At 39.7% G+C, this 22,769-nt stretch overlaps 2 long non-coding RNA genes across 3 annotated transcripts in view; one reads left to right on the top strand and one right to left on the bottom strand.

Annotated features, from left to right (window-relative positions):
- Nucleotides 1–3,329, bottom strand: part of LOC144206181 (uncharacterized) — a 36,088-nt gene extending 32,759 nt beyond the window's left edge. Inside the window, exons 1-4 of one of the 2 annotated variants that reach the window (XR_013328310.1) lie at nt 3,190–3,329; nt 1,926–2,036; nt 1,750–1,835; nt 267–1,196 (exon numbers count right to left, since the gene is read on the bottom strand). This is a non-coding gene — a long non-coding RNA (uncharacterized LOC144206181). Of the gene's footprint in view, nt 1–266; nt 1,197–1,749; nt 1,836–1,925; nt 2,037–3,189 lie in introns of those variants that run through there. The other variant, XR_013328309.1, reaches the window with a different exon arrangement.
- LOC144206180 (uncharacterized) overlaps nt 2,882–22,769 on the top strand; it is a 44,606-nt gene continuing 24,718 nt past the window's right edge. Inside the window, exons 1-6 of the long non-coding RNA XR_013328308.1 lie at nt 2,882–3,068; nt 8,668–8,783; nt 13,645–13,775; nt 18,576–18,939; nt 19,449–19,518; nt 20,787–20,911. This is a non-coding gene — a long non-coding RNA (uncharacterized LOC144206180). The remainder of the gene's footprint in view (nt 3,069–8,667; nt 8,784–13,644; nt 13,776–18,575; nt 18,940–19,448; nt 19,519–20,786; nt 20,912–22,769) is intronic.

A 22,769-nucleotide genomic window follows, 5' to 3' on the forward strand; every position in this document is an offset into this window, starting at 1 on the left:
GGAACTTTTTTTATAATACATATGCACTGTGTAATCCAAGAGGCTCCAGACTTGTTAGTTTATTTCATTCATTTATCTGTATCGCTTTTAGCCGGATCATGGTGCAAGTACAATTATAGTTGAAAGCAACAATACAAATATTTTAAATACACAATTTTGACACCGAAATGACAACTCGAATGTTCTGCGCCAATTTTTTTCTTTGTATTTTCATTTTTATTTTTTCTATCATTCTGTGCAGACTTTGTACTATTTACTCACAGCATTTTTCTTTCACCTCAAGTCTTGCTTTATCAGGAAGAACATGTGTCAGTTGAGCCCAAAGTGGCCACTGTGGACGAAGAGCTGTGCAGCTTTGTAAGCCGGAGATCCTGACATTTCATATGTGATTGCAGAGATTTACGTCAGGTAATTATTGGGGCTGTGCCTGCCAACCTCGGGAAGATCAATTCTTTCAATCAATTCCACTTTTAAGAGGATGGACCAGATTACCAGGGGGGCAGGCCAGTGTGGATGTGGGCCCCATAATGCTCTTCATAGGTCAGTAAAATATGTGCTAGAACCTTAGTATGTAGTATCATTCCTCCGAGATCAGCTATTTCCTTTCCCTCGTTTGCTATTTACTGTTCCTCCTTCTCCTTATATATGATCTTTAGGAGGGGAAAAGTGAAATTTTAGCTTTAATTCGGATGATACTATATATTTTTTAGTAGTTTGTAGGCATACTTTAAAATAAATCAATGACTACAATTTATTTTGAATCACTAAAACTGCTGCCATTTTTCTATTGTTTCCATACATGTTATCTATGTATCCTACCAATGTGCCAGCATATGTTCGAGTAAAGTAGATCGAGCAATCTTTAACGTCTCCCCCCCAAAAATACTGAAGTTTTTTTTTGGTACAATGCTTGATTGCCTTCGTGTCACAGCTACTACACTGCTGATGAGCTTTTTTTTTTCACGGTTGCATTTAAATCCTTTTTTATTCAATTTTATTACCTTCCCTGCCATTCCTCAGTCACCGGTGCATACCTCTGAGACAGCTGCAGAAAGGTTGGCATTTGCATGTGAAAGGGTTCACGCAGACAATGCTATGCATTATGTATTCACAGCATTTGTATGAAATGCAGCCGCTGTCATTCTTGCTAGTCGGTAATCTGCTGGCAATATATCAGGCGGAGCAGGGAGAACAATCTAAAGGAGACACATAGGCTACTACTACAGTGACTATCCCGTTTGCCACTTTCATGAATCCCAAGAAACATCAAATGGAAGTAAGTGTTGGATCCGTCAAAAGATGTCTGGTAACAAGATGGAAAAATACAGTTTCTCTAACAGTCAACTAATTAATTTATCCCTTAGACTTGGTTCAACACATTTAGCTAAAATTTATCCCAGTATAAGTCCATTTTTCAGTGGTTTTCTTGATTCTTTTTATATCTAAATGAACATTTTTAGTGTATGAATTTGGAACCCTTCGTTACCACCACTTGCACTTTTTAACTGCATATCCAGAAAAAGCCAAGGTCAACCTGTCGTGAAGGGAAACCCCTACACTGAAAATCTGGAAAATTTAAGATACCTGACTAGTGTTTCCTGCACAGCTCCCATTCCTTCAGGGCATTTGACAGGGCGCAATTGTGGCATTTAATGTAATGTATTGAGCTGAGAGATAAGATAAACTATACATTCATTTAGGTATTCTTGAGGAATGGAAAAATATATAATTTTGTACTGAAATACGTACTTGAGGCCAGCCGTTGTGGTGATCTGGATCATTGTATCTCATCTTTCGTGTTATTTCTTTGGAATGTCATTTCGTAAATATCAAACCTAGGAAAACAAATTCATTTAGAAAAACTGGAACCAGGGATCTTGACTTCCAAAAGCATCACGGCAGTGCTAATAAGCTTTGGACTTTACCAAATCCAGGCTGCATTCCTTCCGATCAGTTCTGAAGTTTAGTCGAGCATAGCTTTCACCTTTTAGCCCTGACGTCCCCTAAGCTTGTAGGCGGTTACCTCAGCTCCAATACTGCAACAACAAAAGGAAATGAAGGAAGCTTCACTGCCACTTTATCCTGTCTGGGTCAATGCATTGATCCCCGCAAATTAGCCCAGGACCTGGCTTGGCAGTGTTCAGCCACTTGGCTGCTTCTGCAGAGACTTTAACAGTTGCTTTTATGGAAATTTTTTTTTTTGGGGTCCGGCAATAAAGCTATGGAAATATGAAATAAGATATGTGTCAATAATCATTAAAACAAAAACTCCACTATCAAACAAACGATGAAAGATGCAACCCCCAAAAATATTTTAAGCAAAAATAATGAAACTCAAGAACACAGCCATGTGAATTAGCAGTATGTAAATGGAAACACAGTTCACCAGTATGGTCCAATCAATCTGCATTTGACCGCTTCTGAAGTATTCAATCTCAGTTTGGGAAACTGGATTCATTACTCCAATAGGGTGGGCCACGGGTGAATGACGACCAATCTAGGGGTGTAGTGTGACAAAGTTAGTTGGGATAGGCTCCAGCAACCCCCACAACCCTAAAAAGGATGCACAGTACAGAAGATGATTGAAATGAATTACTCCAGTGGCTGATAAAATGATTACCCTGTGATTTATAGTCTTCTTTTGTTCCTTTTTTTGTTTGATGCACAGCATTTCAATAGTTCTTGCAACTATAACTTATATAAAATAAGACTGTAGCTTTAACCAATCAGATTTCGAGTTTGCAACTCCACAATGCTTTGTCGCATGCGTATGGATACGTCATTGCTCTCTCGGTGGCGTAGGGATACGTCATTGCTTTCTCGGAGGCGTGGGGATACGTCATCACTTTCACCAACCATGTTGGCTAGTGATTAGCCACAGCTAACAACCTGTATCTGGAGCATGCTGCACAAATAAATATATTGCTGTGTTGATTTAAAGACATTTTCAAGATCGACTTTGCCAGAAATATGACAGAACAGGTTCGACTTTCAGCATTAGCTTCGATGGCGATAGAAAAGAAGGAAGAAAGGATGATGAATATTGTGTACAGCAAAACATGGTTTTGGTGAGTAAAATATGGCTGCTATATTCCTAAATAATATTTCAATTGTGGGCCCGGATCGGATATCTTGAAGGCTCCAGTGTTTGTATTTAATCACTAAATGCTGCTAGGATGTGGATCTTACCCCATTTCAGTGCAATTTTTGCCATTTCGCCATTGCCGTCCAGCACTGTCCTTTCCTGGGAAAAAATCGTCCAGCACTGTCCGTTCCCGGGAAAAAAAATACACCCCCCAGGGGGTCATGGGGCGGGGGGGGGGGGGGGGGGGGGGTGTTGTAATGTCTGCAAAGCTCCAGTATTCTGAGCTAATTAAAGATCCATCCAAGGCAACATGGCAACTTTGATGGCTCAGTTACATTCAATCTTGAAGAACGTTTACTCAGATTTTCTCACAAACATAAAAAAAAAATCTGACAACTACAACCACAACCAATGGAGTTGGAAGATGCTTCATGCACCTCAGAGCAATCCATCCAGTGATTTCACCTTTTCACCTGGCGGATGCTTCCTAAGACCCATATTAAAGTGCAAATCTGAGAAAAGAGCAGTGAAGAGGAAAAAAATGTCCATGAGGCCTGTTGCTCCTTATCTTGCAGTTACAGCCTCAGCCCAAGATAGACGTCTACCTCGCAAGAATGTTTATTTTCCTTGATGATTACCTTTTGATTAAAAGCAGAGCATGATGTCTCACTTTGAGCTAGTTGTACATTTATGTTTGTTCCTGTGTGTTTCTATGGATATGCTCTCATCCATGTCTGAATAACACCTTTGCCTATTACTCAAACCAGTTTACTAGTTTAGAATGTATTGATAGTAAGGGTTAATGGATGTGACTGTATTAATGGAATTGATTAAATATACAAATTAAAATAATACTATAAAACATAAAAAATGTAATATCACTTCTTCTGTTTTTAAATCAGATGATGTCGACTCTCAAAACGTATGGAAATAGGCTTGATTCACTATGTCTGTCCAGCTTTGCAGTAGTGTACCCTAACACAACATATTCTCTGTCTCCTTTCAGCCTAGTTTACCTTTCTTCACCTCCTGTGTTCTGCATTCCCCTCCATCAAGGCTTCAATGCCACCTCAGGGTGTGGGGAATTTACTTCAGTCACACTTGGCTTGCCAGGTAAACAAGGCTGAATGGGGAGACGTGAGCAGGGTCCATGGGAGCAAATAAAACAGTGGGAGGATGTAAATGTATTTGTTACTACCAACCCCCACCCCATCCGCTTCCAACACTCCCTCGTAAGTCTTTTTCACACTACATTTTGCATCTAGCAAGGCACGGGTGACAAACCGTATTCATTCTGTATAAGATGAGGGGGTGGTACTAGGACAAAGAAGTATTGCTGGACAGAGAATATGTAGGGTGGCCTTCTGTCCACATTTAGGCTAGACATTCCAAATTCAAATGTCTGGTCCGGTGCATGTCACAGTCTCAAGCTTAATGCTTATTTGCCCTCTCTTTTGGAATTGGGCTTCAACACAATACTGTGGGATAATCTGTTGGACATATTCACCCGTAATTACATTAAGACAATGGAGGAAGCTTTGCAAAATGTGCTTTCTTAGTGTTTGTTCAGCTTTGGGGCATTAAATGTAGGACTTTAAACTGATCCCTGCCCAGCCTGAATTATATATCAAAATGGTTTGCTTTGCAAACGAGAGTAAACTATGTTGATGATCCTGCCAAATAGAGCCATTTAAAGACCCACAATAGTCTACCTTTACTCCATAAATTCAACAAAACTGCAGATTTCTCCTGCAACAAATAATAATACATATATCTCCAAGGAGTCTATATTTCTCGTTTAATAACTTGCCATTTATTTCCTGCAGTCTCTGCTATGTAAGGACTTCAAAATTTGGTCATACTGGTTAAGGGGCATCGTCTTCTTTCCATGCTGCATTGGGAATGTTTTGTGTGTGTGAAAAGGCATTTGGACAGTGACCTGCGACTTTCTTTCTGAGCCAGGTTGTGTTCTTCTAACCTGGTCAACCTTGTGATCGAGCAGTGGTGATGCCTCATGACAGCTGTTTAGACTACTGTCCTGCTTCTTGCTTTGAATGATAACAGTGCATAACCACTAAGCCTTTCAGCTCAAGCAGACACCCTCTCCGGGCTCTTCTCCTTATGAAATCATTTGCCGCTAATCCAGATAAGAAAGTTAAAAAGCAGGTCAAGCGTGACAGCCTTATGCTGAGTAATGAGAGAACGACTCGTGAGTGTGTCTATGTGTGACCGCATGTCTGAACACAAGAGTGTGAGGGCACTCTTAAGATCGAATCCCAACCAAAGCCAGCCACATTTCTTTTCAAAGGAGCTTTTTAATGAACAAATTTAAGACAAAACCATTGTAAACAATATTTGACAAACCCAACCTGGCAAAGATGTTCCCCCTCACTTTTTGAGCACCACAAAAGGGAAATAAAATTTATAGGCATACAGTGTGAGCACCAGGAAACTGAGAAGCAACGGAAAACCAAATTTACGTGGCACTGTTGACAGCACTCAGGTGTGTGCAAAAGCAGAAAATCTATTGCCATCGATCGAGGAAGAGCAAAGCTGAGGCAGAGAGATTGGGTTCTACACTGTGTTTGGTCCTCAAGGGAGCCTTGATCACAGTTATAGCCCTGTGTGTTAATTAAGTTGCTCTGACATTTCAGCATTAGCACAGGTTCTCGTCTTGGCACCACAGCAATTTTTGTCAGAGTCCTAAAGACCATATATTACAAAATGTGTTGGGGCTTTTCTGTTATGATGAGGGTAAAGATGAGGTTCAGACCTTTCAATGTGCAGTTCTTCTTTTTCTTGCCTGGCCTAATGCATTTGTGTGTAAGAGCCCGTTCACAGCAGCACTGTGTTACGACGACTAATGCTGCTGCTCATCGATTGATTCTACTCGGGCAGAATTATCCGTCCTAATCCCAGGTTGCCATTAACACTCACAGTGTCATTTGTTATATATTGATCTATTGACCCATCGATTGGTTGGTATACAAATGATAGCAAACATATTGGACAGGAGAGAATGAAAGTCGTGGAGAGTGACATGAATTAATGAGGTTTGACTTTTTCCTTCCAGCAAGAGGATCTTAAAATGAGTCTGATTGTATTTACATTGTTTGGTTTGACCTTGTGAGAATGTGGAGTTTGACTGTGAAAAGTCAATATGCAAGGACTTGGCTCTGACATAGTAGACCTTTGTCAGCTTTAAATGCAGGCTATGTTTTCAAGACGTAATTCCACATTTTGATTTAGTATGGGTAAATGTACAATTTCCTTCAACAATTGTTACTTCATCCATTCTCAGATGGGTGTCATGTTCGGCCTTGATATGGCCCTCTTGCATACACATCTTAGTTGAGAATGAATCAAGGAATATACTTTTAGTTTTAAAATCTATATTTCTCAGAAATAAAGCGATCAAAGTAACCAGTCCAATAGCCAGACATATTTTCTTCCAGTTTATGTGCGGTGCATTGAACTGTTAAGTTATATGGTGTGTTAAATTAGTAGCTAGTGATGAATGAAACTGCAATAATATAGATCCCTATAGTCATTCGATATTTAAATCAAAACCCTATGAATAATCTTATTAGAACAATTGTATTGCCTGTGTTATTTATGTTAGATGTATACCTTAAGCTTCAAATTACCAACTTTTCAGTCAATGCATTTTGAGTATAAAATGTATACATTTCACAAATCAACTCGAGCTACAATTGATACTTGAATGTGCTTTGGAAACGATAGTCCACAGTTGTAGCTTTACAATGCCACCTTTAATATTAGAGATACAGGAACGAGGAACTGCTTCCCCACTGTGGAATCCCCTAGGCCCATATCCCAGCACTCAGAAGCATCCATGTTACCATCCTACACCTTTTTTTCACCTTCTGTTTTCCATTTCTGTTGTTTTCATTTTATCTCTAACTTGTTAACTTGTCCTATATATTTTTCTCCCTCCCCATCTCTCACCTTTATCTCTTCTGAGCTCACTTTTAAGGGATCCCTGATGCCTTCTCTCCTCTTCTTTTTCACTTTTCTCTCTTCCTGTATTCTTCAGTCTTTTTGTTTTTCAACATTACAATGAATACCACTCCCCCTCCTCATTTTAGTAATGTTCATGTATATCTTCTGGCCTCGCCCAAGATGCAAATGACACAAGAAAATGATAAAAGTTGCATGTTGCCACCGCCATAATTAAATATTAAAGCCTCATACCCCAACTCCCCCTATTTTTTTGTAGAGGTGATGCCTCTAGATATTGCTTACACGTTACTGCAAAGAAAGCGAAAAATATTTATGAGATGCTTAATTTAGAATGGTAAGGTTTCATAATAAATTTCTCCGTGTATTATATCATAAGAGAAAAATAAATGAGGTTAAATGGGTTAAATGCAGGGATTTGACAGTGTGTTATTATTCTCGTTGATGTATTTTATTTATGACATTGATGGTTTGGTTTAGATCTGTTTTGGGTCCAGCTCAAAGCATATTAAATCAATGAAAATCATGTGTCAAATGTATCAAATTAAAACACGTTTCTTTCTTAATTTGAGAGCATGTTACATCACTACTACATATGTTATTCTGATGCAAAGTGTGACCCACTTTCTTGAATTGTATTGTTCCTGGTCCCAGTCCCACAAACCCTGTCTTCTATGCACTAAATTAGGAACCAAAAAAATCATTGTGTGTGAAGCTTTTCATTTTCTATGTGTCTCTTTACTTTACTTTTTAGCAGACACACACTTTGTATTTAAGTGTCAATGTGCATTTACATCTTCTGGTGCCTTGGTATTGCCTAACTGTTCCCCTACAAGTGTATGCCATGACTGCCTCCCAACATGGGGTATCAGTGTTTTCTGGTGTGCTCATCCAGGCAAAAAAGGGGGGAGGGGTTGTAGAATGGGGTGGAAGAGTAGAGGGTGGAAGAAGAAGGGCTTGTTGCTTTTAATTGAATTGTAAATGCGAATTGAAGGGGAATGGGGCTGCTCTGAGCTGGGACAGACAGCAGATGGAAGGCAGGGCCTGCCCTGCAGGGTGAGAGAGGTTAGAGGGGAGATGGGTTGGTGGAGGGCTGATGGATAGATGGACGGATAGATAGGGGGAAGGGAGCTGCAAAATGGGCTTATTGCATGAAAATGACATGGGTCTACTAGCTCTCTGGGGTCTTGGAACCCCTTAATTTCAGACAGGCTCTGATTGAGGCAACACCAGTGGGATATCTTGATTCAAATTAAAATTGTGTTTTTTACAATATAATTTTTTTGGACGAGACCAAGAACAAGCAAGCAGTTCAGTCAATTGCCAATGACTTATTCCATATGTTGGTTATGTTTTTTTAATCCCTAGTGAATGCGGTTATCTCCATGGAATTTTAATAAACAAAACATGATGTATTGCAAGTTAGTTTTTTAATACATTTTGCCACAATGAATGAATCGACCCAGAGAGACATACTATACTAATTCAATACAATGCAATGTAGCCCAAAATCTATGTTACTGTCGCATAATGATTTATGAATGCAACTCTTTCCTATATTCATTCCAATGTCATCTCATTTGTTATGCCATTTATTCTAGGGGAGGAACCCATGCACAACACGAACTCTGCCTCGTAACAACGAGAGGAAGAAGCCCTGTCTCACCCTCCACAGGTGAAAATGGCTGAGACTTTTCCACTGCATCCATCGGAGTAGGTCAGATATGCACATACACATGTATGCCTACATGCAGACTACACCAGTAGGTCAATACAGGCTTTACCCCTTGACTAGATTAAGGGTATTTGGGTTGTTTGTGCATTTGTAATGATAATAACTCCACATGGGGTTGCCTCTATTCCACTGAACTGATCAGCAGCCTTGTCTAAGCATTGATTTATGCCTACTTAGTTGATACATCCCACAGAAGGTAGAAAACCTAAGTGTGGATACAGGTCAAATGATAAATCATACTTTTCAACATACTAATAGTTCTGAAAGTACATGGGTTGAGATCCAAACTGACGTGCCTGCCCATGGAAGGAAGAGAACCCAGGACTCCATAAGTGTGAGGCTGACGCGGTAACAACTCCCCTGCCGGGCCAACCGATAATATTTGTCCTGCCTGTAAAAGGGTGAAGGAGGACAAATGCACAGTTGGATGCTATTGCTGCTGTTGTTTGTGGGCGTGCATGAGTGTGATGGGCTTGGTTGATATGATTTACACCAAACAGGTTGGAATCTAAATGTCTTTCTATGATATATATGTATATATATATTTCCTCTGATGTCATGAGAGATGAAACTTAAGCAGACTTCTCGCATAAGTGTCAGTCATGATCTGATTTGAGGTTGGAAGAAACTTTGTGTTTCAACATAGGAAATGTCTACTCTCTATCCCATAGTTTTCTGAGTCTTCATTTTATTTCCTCATTGGCTGTCAGCAGGTATTACACCCTCATGTCAGCGCTGAGTTCTCTGAGGCTCAGATGTCTACTGTCGTCATTCTTGTCAAACAATACGTCACAGTGGCAGTATTTTATAAAGTGTCTGCAAATGTCAGTTGAGCAGATGGGAGTAATATTAAAAGAATGTAATTAAAATGGAAAAGGAGCAGGTCGCGCTGGTTGAAACCTTAAGATAAAAAAAAACCTGGAAATGAGTGACACTGCTTGCTGCAAACCATTCACCCCATCATTCTCTTGGTCTCTCTCTCTCCACCCCTGGTTCACTTCTCTGTCACCCTGAACACAGGATTGACATTCACTCGAGCACACCAGTGGCTGGCGGTTAAAAGAAGTAGAATTAATGTGTGGTAATGTGTGGTATCTTTGTGTATGTGTGTACATGTGTGACTGGTGGTAGTGGGGGGGGGGGGGGGGGGGGGTGTCGTTACTTGGTACTCGAGAATGAATGACACAGTTTTTGATAGAGTGCAGACATGGCTGACTCATCCTCTCCCTTCCTCTATGTCCTCCACTCCACTTATTCCATTTCACCATCTAGCTCTCGTTAAGTCACAACCCACTAGCACTTGCCGGGGGTCGTCACCCCTCCCTCTCTTGCCCACCCGCCCTTTTTCACCTCCCATCCTTGCTTGGCCTTATTGTTTTACATCTCTTCATTCTGTCTTTTATGGCCGCTTCGTCCTCGTGCAGACCCATCACATCGCCAGAATATGGCTTCCTCCACAAGTTATCACAGCTATTTATTGCTGTCATGGATTCACATCACATTTCTCTGACTTTGGGAAGATGGTTTTCACATTGAAGCACTATATAACAAAGCTCACATAAGCACATATGCATTCAGTCAGTGAGGAGACATCACATCTCTATATTACATTGTGGATTTACAAGGCACTAAAACACTACGAAGCATTTTAGTGCCTTGCTCTTTGAAAGCTTCCCTGGATATGGCTTGACAAAAATCGCCTAATACATTTTTTTTTTCATCACAATGTTCAGTTGCTAGTGTGAGTATTGGGGCGGCTATTACATCTTGGTCAGTAATTGGTTTTAAGGTGACAAAGGTCATGGATGGCATGATTAAGTGCATGAGTAAATCATGTTGGACTCAGTCACATGTTTCAGATGAGAGTATGTGCATTCATAGAGATACAGCAAGTTGGAAGCAAACTGGTGCTTATCAGATAATGCTGTTTGAAGTCGGCAAGCATGAGTTTGAGAGAGGCCTTTATCAACTGGGATCTGCTGTGAAAGCTTTCAAAACTCCTCAAGATTAATATAATATCACAAAAAGGCTATATTTTAATATCTCATTATAAAACCCTCCAAACCGAACATATATGTAATCTATTACCATTTTAGTAATTTAGTAAATGCATTATTTGGTCCATCACGCCTGTAAGGCCTGTTGAAAAGGGAAGAACGTGTTTAAGCACTTAACCTTCATGGAGCAAGCAGCTGTGGGGCCTAAAGGGTCTGTATATTCAACAGAAGCGAGCCAGCCAATTAACAAGGCTGACGCGATGATACAATAGCATCTTTTCAAATGTCTAATGCATTTTTTTAGCAGGAATGATGAGGAAAGCAAAGCTGTGATACACACTGGAGAAGACACATCCTTAAAGTTGTAATGTAGTACAGTGTATTGAATAGAGGAACCATAACTTTCAGGGAACACAAAACAACAACATGAATTCCTAGTCATCACCATGCCTGATATCCCACAATGATTCTCAAAAGAGGGGTGCCCCACAATAGACTGCGGTTGACCTGTAACATTTCACACAGTTTTTTTCTTTTCTTTGTTACATAATGATACAGTTATACTACTTAATAGATTATGTTAATGTTGGATCACTCAGTCTATAATACAAATGACTAACAAAAGCATCTGGAACATCATTACTTTACACTTTTTCATGGATAATTTGCTTTACCAAGTTACAGTGACTTCAGGCCTGCGTGCTCCACCGTGAGGCCGACATGCTGACCACTCAGCTGCTGGGCCTGCCGCTGATAACAATACTAGATAAAATAAAATAGAAGACAAATGTCTCTGGATAATTGGATACTAGCTAATAGGCACGGCGATTAGTAACTAACATGGGTATAGCTTGTTGGATTTGCTAGATTTGGAGTTTGTTGAGAAAAGTAGAGCTTTTAGCGGGACCTCGGGTACTTCTGTGCTCATTAAGGATCGATCCTCATGTCTCTTGTGTCAGGTTCTCTGCAGGCATGATTGAAGTGTTTTCACCCAAGTTTCATGACTCTGTAGGGGGAAAAACATCTCTCTGCTTCCTATTGATTTCATAGTGTCAAAACCTGAACCTTAAGAGGAGCACAACACACTCCAAAATGCCTCAAGATGGGCTTAATAGCTGCAGAGAAAAAAGCCTTTGGGAAACTTTTTTTTTCCCTTCAGTTTACTTTCTTTGTAAAGCTCCCCCTTTGGTCTTTCTCCTTGGAACGTATTTTTCCAAAAAGAAGTGGTATGTGAAGCATATCACCCTGGCATGATGAGGAAGAAACTGTCAGTTTGGAAACTCCCCCGTCTGGTTTGTTAAGGATTAGGCTGGTTGGGAAATGTTGTGGATTAATCCCAGGCGTCAGACATCACACCAAAGCCTTGCGATGGATTAGTATTTGCTGTTGTTTGATTTATTGTGAATTAACCAACATAATCCACCTGGTGTCAGACACAATAATAACATACTAACTGACAAACACGGGCTTCGCTCGCCCATAAGGATGGACTGACATCAATCAGTGCATTTATACAGATTGTTTAGGGAAGCTACTGCCAATATTCACCTAGACATAAGACTTGAGATGGCCACGCTAACCCTGTCTTGCACCTAAAAAGAATGCTTTTTCAGTTTAAAAACTTTATTTAACAATTTCTAAGAAAAATACCTGGAAATTCATGCGTCTTTGAAATCACCAGGTTATGAGTGATTTTGTATCCAAGCATTCAGTTGAACTGATTGAGTGAACACTATATCACTCAGAAAATGAAATAAGGCAGTCACTCACCAAAGTGCAATTCAAAATATTTAAATAGTGACCAGAATAAACATTTTCAAAATATGAATTAGGTTATTGAACTAGTTCCGGTACAACATTGCATTTGAATTATATGCCCTTAAATTCTTACAAATTATCATCCTAGCAGTTTGAATCATAGTTATTTGTTTCTGGCAGTGAAGGTAAAATCAGGGGTCATAGTAGTCTGCAAATCTTGCAAGAGAAAATTGTTTACTTGCTTTTCCAAAGCAGCAACTATGTCATGATTTCTGTGGCCGGGGCTGCACCAGCACCAGCAACAGCTGACAGTAGAGGTGGCAGGCATGCTGAAAGCACCTGCTGGGTTTCCTGCCTCCATCCTCTTCCATCTCTCCTCCCCTTCATTGTCACTTATCCATGCCCATCTTGAAGCTGTCACCATGCCTTTTTTTCAACTGCATCTTTTTTTTGTCACCCACTTCTTCCTCTGTGCCTTTTCATCCATGAACTTTATTTTATCCATCCCTATTCGCTAGCATCCCTACTTTTCCCACACACAGGTGTGACAGCTCTTGAACTCAATAGAGCAATGTGAAGCTTATATTGATACAGTTTGGGATGGAAATATTAATTGATTGATGAATCTAAGTACAAAAAAGAAGAAAAATGTCATTTTTGTTTAGTTTTGATGAATTCATCCTCGATGAGGCAAATTGACATGCACTATTGGCTGCAACTAATACAATTGCTATTGAATCTCATCTTATCAGGTTTGCGGACAGCAAGACAACTGCATGACATGACAACTCTGGCAAATCCTCAATATTTTTTAGCTGTAAACAACAATGGCATTCAAACTGAAAATCAATGTCAAAACAAATGAAAAAGAAGGATTCACTCATTATAACTGGTTGTCAGTTTTCTTTATATGATAATGCAATCATAAAATCTCATCGCCAGGAGGCCTGTATTAATATTTTCACAAGTTTTGCAGTGAGGATGAATCAAGTTATTTTTATCTAATCCAATATTTTTTTAAAGATGATTTTAAGAACCTTTCACTGTGTAAATATGATGTATCATGCCATACATTTTTATTATTTCAGACATCCTGGCATTGCCTTCTTGAAGATACCCTCCACATCAAGTTCAAGAATAATATGGTAGTTAGCCAGCAAGCCACATAAAGTTGCTGAACCAAATGGACCAAGCGGAGATCATAACACCGATCACACAGGTTAGTAGAGTAAGGTAACGAGTGTGATGGGAATGTTAATCTATCAGTCTGGTCAATAAACATTAACTGAGCCCCCCCCCCAAAATTAAAACTGTATACAAATTGAATGCATTCAAAGTCTCTCAGATCTCAGTGCTATAAGTGGCATGGTATTCCAAGGTACTATGGCACACATTAAGGGAATATTTGCTTTTGTGGTGGTCTACACTTATTCATGCAGTCATAGTTTTGACACTATGTAATCATTCAAAAATGAAACCAGTAGTCCAGAGCAGCATGACAGATACTTATTAGAGGTCAGGGCATCATATGTTTAGACAACCCCAATATGTTACGTCAGACAAGTTCCAATACTGTGGGTTAATGCAATGTGGTCATGCTTGCTGTGGACAGGAAGTAGATGCATCAGTCACAAAGGGCACGTGAAGGATGATTGGCTGTCTTCTCATGTGCGGCAAATGGAGAATCTGTCATAAATTCTTCGACTGATTATACATCTGCACATAATGTTAATAATCACACACAAAGTCAAGGCAGGCAATATTTCTTGACCAGCCTTTTAAGCACTTTTCTATAATATGATTTTTTTATGAAGGACAATGTGAAAAGTGATTATTGAAAGACATGTTCCTTGAAGCCTGATGAATCATTGCCATGACTATGATTTAGAAAAAACAACTGATTACATTTATTTACTGAGCAACAGATCAAGTCAATTATCATTTTAAATTGTAATTTTAATTTATTATACAATGAGACTTACCGTGCATATTTTGAACATGCCAGTATTTACGAAGCACCTCATTTTCTGGATAATAATTTAATTTTAAGTTAAGGAAAGGCTCATCATTTAGCGATATCCATCAATTCAATTTTTTTCTCAAAATCATATTATTAATTGATCTGAGCTCTATAAATTGACTCATTAGTCTATTAAGTCATGTTTGGAGAGTGGGATTGGGGTTTTATAGACATTTTACCTAGGCCTTATATAAAAGATGATACCCTCTTCTTTGTGCGTGGATCCATCAGGTCAAATTAAGGACATCTCTTCTGTCGCTCCAGACTGTGATCTGATATCGCTCCTTCCTTCCGGAAAAAAAGATGAAAGCATAATCAAATGTGTGAAATCAAATCCACAGATCCTCAGAACATAGGGAGCCAATCACACAGCCCTGTGAAAACTAAAAACAGACCGTGGTGCAAATAAGTGGAAGCACTTTGAAATGCAGTGGTCACTAAGTCAGGCGGTGAATATTTCCTTAGCTCGCACAAAAGTGCACCAGGGGCGTTATAATGTCAGCCCCCACATTGTTTTCTGACCCCTCCTGTGTGCTCTGTGGAGGCAGGTTGCCAGAAGCTTTCAGGGTTGGTAGAACAAAATGTCTCAGCGGGTCTTGTTTTATTTCCCTCAAGTAGCAATCAGCACCTCCCCATCACATTCACACAGACAACCCCCCATTACCATAAGATTCAAATGTAACATTGCCTTTCATTCATTGTAAAAGGGCACCTAGAAACATGTAATTATTTTTTCTCTCCACTCCCTGAGATCAAAGCCCAGGCAGCAGTGATTACGTAGAGTTAGGGTACGTCTTTGAAGACACTCCGGCTCCCTCTATAGCTGTTTGGTTTTTGTGTAAATAGGGCATGGGGGGACGCCGTGGTGCTGACCTCGCCACAGCAGGCAGACACTCACAAAATGGCAGGTGTGCTTCTCTCTACAGAAAGACAAGCATTGCATGGTGTACTCAAAGCCTGACCCGTGCAAGGGTTCCTGTCCTTCACTTTCTATAAGGCCCACCCCCCATTCTCCTTCTACTCTCGTTGAACCGTAGCTGTAAAAACACATGCTGTTTATGTGTGATCTACTTTAGCTATGTAACTTTATCAAGTTGTTTTGTACTTCCTTCATTTTTTTACAGCCAGAACAACTCAAATTCTTTTCACCTTTTTCCTATTTTATTGAAGTTTGGTTGCCTGTCACGTCTTATGCTTTCAAGGCTGGACTTCTGAGTTTATATATCGGCTTATGACCTATGACCTCAGGCAGGAAGTGCGGAGAGTTTGGTCTGATTAGGTTTTTTCTGTTGGTCTGGAGAGGGGGCAGACATATCTTCTGCTTAGTTGACTTGACTAACATTGACCATATTAATAGGAGAGATAAGCCCAACAATGGTTCTACTTTCTACTAGGAAGCACCCTGAAGTGCCCCTGTATAATTTGCCAATTCAAACACCATCTTTCATTTCTTTATTTTTCAGCCATGTATTTACAGTATACGGATGACTGAATTATGGCGAATCAAAACATTCTCTCTTTTTGTTAGTTTTAAGTAAAAATAAAACAAGCACTCTTCACAACTGGAAATGAACACCCCAGACTGTATCAATGCCAAATCTTCTTAACATATTCCAGCTGTGGAAGATAACAGCAATAAGAACATAGGGTAGTGACGTATTATATGGTATCCATTCTAAAGTATTCTAATCATCATTCTTATTCAAGAAGCAGCTTTACCTTGAGTTGTTAGTTAATGCTACTTTTTTAATGGACAACTTGATTTAAACTTGGGGTTGCCAACTCACTGAAAGAAATTACATACACCTCATCAGTATAGCTGGCCGCCCTGATAATCGTCATTCTTTAGTTGCTTTGTAAGAAGTGATTCTTTAAAAAAAATATGTGAATGACATAAGAATATGGGAAAACATAATTGTCAGGCATGTATTATGACTATATTTTTATAAACCACTCAACACATTATTTGTAAAAATGTGCTGAATGAGAGAGGTGTATGATGTGGACCTGTGCAAAAATACCTGTCACAGGAGGGGCAATTAGCAAATGTACGTCAGATCCGAGCCTGATATGTCAGCAAGGTCAGACAGACCTCCCAACACCATTTCTGTCAAGGGCAATGACTCAAGAGGAAGGAGCAGGGAAAAAAGAGAGCACGAATAAGGATAAATGGAGGAAAATGAGTGTGTAGCTATTTAAGGACAGTCCTACAGAAATGTGCTGAGCTGGTAAAAACATTTTGCATGTGGCGTGTGCACACTCAGCCATTTAGCCACACTTAATGTGATCAGCATTGTCATTATTGGGTATGCAAGTAGGGGACATGTATTATTATTATTATTATTATTGGATAGGGTAAGAATTTACAATGTGTGACTCTCCATTGAGCTATAGCAGTTTTAAACCGCAGAGAATAAAGCATAAAGTTTGGGTTTCATTTTGTCAACACACCTTTTTTGGGTTTTTTGGGTCATCAAGACATGACAGTAATTGATTTGCAAGGTTCACTCTTCCATGTTTGACAACGTTCCCCATTTGCTGTCTGAGCACTCTGGTCAAGCTGCTTATAAATTTTTCACTGACTCAATTAATTGTCTTAAAAGTGCTCCTCAACCAGGTAAATAAATAATGAGCAAAGTGATGTTTTCTATTGTTGGCTAGTCAGCAGAACTGAATCTGAGAGGGTGACCATAATAAACACTTCTTGGTTGGAGAGATAAAATGAAAATTAATGTGGCTTTCGGTTCATTTGTCAACTTGTGTATATACCCCAAATAATAGTTATGTGAAACAAACAAAACAATCTCTTGTGTTTTCCTGATTTACTTCATTTTTTTCCATAGACAATTATGTAATTGAATGAATTACTTTGCGGCTTAAATTTTCATGGAACTTCACCATAGCCAAGTTATTGATGGTAGCGTTGTAAAATTTGATTTATAGACTAGTACCACTTAATTTTTATTTTTTTTTTACTTTGTCTGATGCGGTTGTCATGAATTCATTCATTTTCAACACCGCTTATACTAGTCAGGGTGCTGGACCCAATTACATCTGACTTTGGGTGAGCATCTTATATGTAGTCTGGAAAATGCACCATATCAGGTTTTGCACATTACGTTCTCGCAGAACGCCAATTCCTTTACTTATACTTACATGACTTCACTTTGGAAGCTAGGTATTTGGTTTTTGTTCAGTGTCCACATGTGACGTTTTTAAGTGTGTGTTTTCATGTTTTACTTTTCCCTTGGGCACCTCCACTTTTAGTGACATTAAAGTAGAAACAGTAGATCTCTGCTGACTGGCATACAAAATAGGAATGTTGCACTCTCTCTCTCTCTCTCTCTTTCTCTCTCATACATTGTCTCATTGGCTATTACAGTTCAATATGATATGTTCTGTTTGGCCTAGCTGGTGTTTAATAAATCCTGACATTGATTTATCACCTGTTCATGGCTCTCTGTGCTGGTCGCAATGTGGCCCCCTTGGAGGAGATGTGCATTACGACACTTCAGTTCTATTCAACTCACATTAATGTATTTGCAAGCGTTTGAGTGATGTTGGCCGATGAGAAAAAATTAAACAGGCAGGACACAGCTTATTTTTTTATGAACAAAACTACATTTCATGCATGCCTTGTTTTTGAGACATTAGTTTTTATTTATGGATTACATCTGCCGTTCATTTTGGAATTATATCTTTTATATTTCATTTTAGTTGTATGTTTAGAAAAGTGCTTTAAAGTTGCCCATAATCTTTTCTAGCACACTTTTAGGATAATATTTATTCACTTAGATTCCACTTTAGTTTTACCTTGTATATACAAGTTGTACACATACATTTTTCTATACTTGCTTGCGCTGCTAAAACACTTACCTTTTGAACAAAGAATTACCATAGTCTTCCAATAAGGTTTGTTCAATATGATAATCTCCTTATTTGTTTACATGAGAGTAAAAATACCGGCTTTATAACTATTCCCTTTTCAATGTGACACAGACAGCAGAAGCCCTACAGAAACAATGTTGCAAAGTGTGATCAACAAGGATTGAAGTACGGACAGGAAGGAAGCTGAAGCTTAAGAAGCCAGTGGGGTAGCAGTGTTGCGCCTAAGGCAATAGGTACTGTTGCGGCACCAGGAAAATCTAGCTTAGAATCTTTCCAAAGACCCAAGTCAGCCACGCCTGGGGTCAAGAGAGTCACATTCTGCTCCAGGAAGTGATTCAAGCAGGAATGTAGGAGGGAGTGAGGAACACATTGGACTTTGGCAGAACAGAGTATTGACAAAGCAGGAGCTCATGCTGCAGAGCCACCGGGGTGAAAATATTGCAGACAGTCTTCCAATGTCTGGCTCCTTGTGCAGGTAATCTACCATGCCTCACAAGCCTAACAAACCTCCAAGTTTAGAAGATGGGTGTATGCTTGCTTTGTTCTGGCTGAGGCTCGTTAGACTGTCCCCTCAGCCGTTAATCTAAAAGGCCCTGGGCTTATAACACTAACGTCATGACCAGGTTCACAAGGCAACTGCTGAAAGCATAACCTTAGCCACCACTTCCAGTAAACACCATCACATGCTCAAGGAATCATTGGACGTTGTCAAAGCTTAAGAGAGACACCAGGCATGTCCATTGACATTAACTGTCCACACAGCCACTGAGTTGCCTTTTGACCTTGGAAAATAACGACCATTTTTCCCCCACCATACCACACCATTCAAATGAATATCTCTCAAAACATAATAATTTCCTTAGAGGCTTCAAAAAATCTATTCATGCTGGGACTCACGGCACCCTACTAGGAGAAGATGTAGAAAGCCAACAAAATAAAAATGTGTTAAGTATCATTTTCTTGTCTTTTTTTGCCTTCTCTCAGGGATCATCAAACACAAATAAGCCGGAGAAAAAGATGATTCTTCAGATACTGACAACGCTGAAGCCTCCTTGTAAATGACTTTTGACTCGTATATGTTTGTTCGATTTCCAAATTGTATGACCTTCAGGGTGTTCAAATTCAGAGGCTTCAGTGACTATAAATTACACTGTATCATCATGTGGCGAGTGGCTGAGTCGCATCAAAATGTCCTCTCTGGAGAGGTTTCATTATCCTCTTTCCATCTACCCCCCTCTACCTCTCATCATCGCACTCCCCATCACACTCTCCACTGCACCAGCATTTCTCTGTATGCCTCTTACCAGGCATCCCCACTGAGGACTTCCTCTGGACCGTTGCTAGGTGATGTCCCCCTGATTAGCCAAGGAGCAAGGGGGAGAGAGGAACGAGAGGGTACACACAAACGTATTTGTGTGTGTGTGTGTGTATATGTGTTTGTGTGTGTGCTAGTCTCTCTCTCTCTCTCTCATTGTAGTTATCACTAATTGACAGCTGCCGGCCCTCAGGGCTGTATTCTAACCCGATGCCCCCCTTGGTGTAATCGGAGGGCAGGGCTCTGTCGCCCCCCGTAGGATAGTGAAAGAGCTGGGGGAAAGGTGGGGGCAACTTGGGCCTATGGGGGGAGGCAGCACACTACTGTTTTGAAAAGCAGAAAGACGTGACGAGGGACGGGGTAGGCAAGTAGAAGAAATGGGGTAAGAGGTGACAATTAGATCACGAGTAACGATAAGAGAAGGACAGGCTGGGATTCGGACAATGGTAATTGGAGAAGAAGAGGAAGGTGACAGTGGAGGGCATCCTGTTTTAGAGAACAGGACGGAGGGGCTCAGGGTTTTTCCCCAGTACCAATGTGGCAGATCAACACCATCTGGAAGTGTTCTCATACACTGGGCAACCCTCCTCACCTCAACTAGGACAATCTGGTTACTCAACACCACCCCCTTCTCCCAGGCTGCAATAAAACTCAAATCATAATGAGATTATTGTGTTCACAGTTTGGGCTTGAAGGTTGATAATGATGTAGTAGCAGTTATGGCTCGATATGAATAATGTGCACAATAGAGCAGGGTAAAATTCTAAAGGAGAACACTGGGTGTTTATTTCCATTTGCAATGGAATGGTAGCGTATAGTATCATTTTAAAAGATATCAATGCACATTAGTTTTGTATACCGTATTAATCAAGATTAGGGGTGGCCAAGTCTGGTCCTCGAGAGCCCCTATCCAGTCTGTTTCCCATGTCTCCTTCCACTAAATCAAATAATAGGGATCGGTAAAAATATTCTGGAAAGCTTGCTGATGTTTTGATCATTTGATTCAGGTGTGCTAGAAGACGGAGAAATGGAAAACAGACTGAATAGGGGCTCTTGAGGACCGGACTTGGCCACCCCTGCTCGAGATAAACCACACGCTACTTTTGGGACAATCTGGTAAATATAGCCTAAGGTAAGACTAACATGCATCATGTGGTTAAACATCTATTCTAATTTGATTGTTTTGCACAACATATTTATGAAAATTGACCGCACAGCTGTGAACTTACATATTTAGTATGATATATAAAATAGTTAGTGAAATGAAAATATAACAAATCGATGTAGCTTCATATTTTTTTATTCATTCATCTATCCATGCATTTTTTGTGTGGCTCGGAATGAAGTCAGTAACTGGATGTCATGAACAGGGTTAACAAAATACTTTGACTATACAAATGCAGTTTACTCATCACAACATCTCTGACGCTAAATTACAATGCTGAATAATTGCACCAGAGAATTAAGTTAATAGACATACAACTGATTTTCTGCTGAATCCTCAAATGCACAGCTGTGCAAGTCCTCAAGTTTGTGATCACAATTATAACTCTGTCCATGTCACTCCAAGTAATCACAGTGAGTAAAGAACCATAAATTGGATTAGTTTTTGTCTCTTGATAAAACAGTGCTTCCTCCAATGTAATTATGTTCACATTGTTGTCATTATTTAAAAGAGTACACAGCAAATATTTCCATAATTTCTTTCCCAACAGTTTGCAAGCAATTCCGATTACCAACAGCTAGTATACCTTATACACCCTCCTACCCCCATACACACACACAGAATGCCTCGGCGCTCCCCCTCTTTCAGTCTTTTTGTCTTCCTCTGTCTTTTTCTTTGACATTGCCAAGCGATCAATAGATCCTCCACTCAGAAATGCACCTCTAGCTGATTATAATGAAGATAGTTGGTCATTTAAAATGCTAATGATCAATTTTGTCTAATAACAGCCATTGAAAGTAGCAGTACATTAAAATTTTGAGATGGAAAAATCTGCACCACCTTGATAACTTCCCCTCCCAAAGGAAAATAATTCAAACAATAGTGTAACAGGATTTTTTTAATTCTGGATATGTGTGCATCAGATTGGGATTAATATTATTCAGACTTCAAGTATTTAATTTCTTCTGTTATTTGCATGCATGAAAAGAACCTACTTGTGTTCTTGTCATTTAATTAGCAAATAGAGCATGTGACGTATTTTAAATTGTGTGTAATACAGGTCTGACTTCGGTGCAGGCAGCGTGGGGTTGATTTCCGCTCAGCGGCAGTGTGATTGCGAATTGTTGTCTATCTCTGTGTGTGACTTGTGACCAGTTTAGGTGTAGTCCGCTTTTCGCTCGAAGTCAACTAGGAAAGACTCCAGGACCCCCCGACCATGTATTGAATTCTCAAAACCGGTGTTGCGATTGAATGAATAATGTTCACACACACAAGCACATAGACATATACACACATTATACGGAACATTCTTATGCAATTTCAACTGCTTGTGAGTTCATTTGGAGAAGCTTATCGCCAGCATGGGTTTTTATGTTGTGTGTAAGCACTGACTGCATTTTGTAAGATGTCTATATTAGCATAGTGAATGAAACAAAACACAGGCTCTGCCAGTGATGTAAAGACAGACAATTAAACTCCTGCAGTTCACCACACGGTCATCCCTTGAGTAATTTGACCATGCAAGAAAGCAGCCCTATACTCGGTTACAGAATCTGTTTTCCATGCAGAACCGTGGAGGAAATAACATTTACAATATTAGATTTTAAACAGTGTGAAACTTCTTCAAAGGCTATTTATCAGTCATGCTCATGTCATGCGAAATGTTTTAGTTTCTGCATTTTCATGCAGCAATGATGCTAACTGCACTTTGTTAAGTCTTTTTTTTAAATTAAACGAAAGCTTTATGGTTCTTTTACCAGGTTATTAAAAAACTTAACTTAAAATGAATAAAAAATGAGATATCTGTTTTCTCAAATGCACACTC

Source organism: Stigmatopora nigra, chromosome 13 (genome assembly GCF_051989575.1).
Source record: "Stigmatopora nigra isolate UIUO_SnigA chromosome 13, RoL_Snig_1.1, whole genome shotgun sequence".
In the NCBI taxonomy this organism is placed as follows: domain Eukaryota; kingdom Metazoa; phylum Chordata; class Actinopteri; order Syngnathiformes; family Syngnathidae; genus Stigmatopora; species Stigmatopora nigra.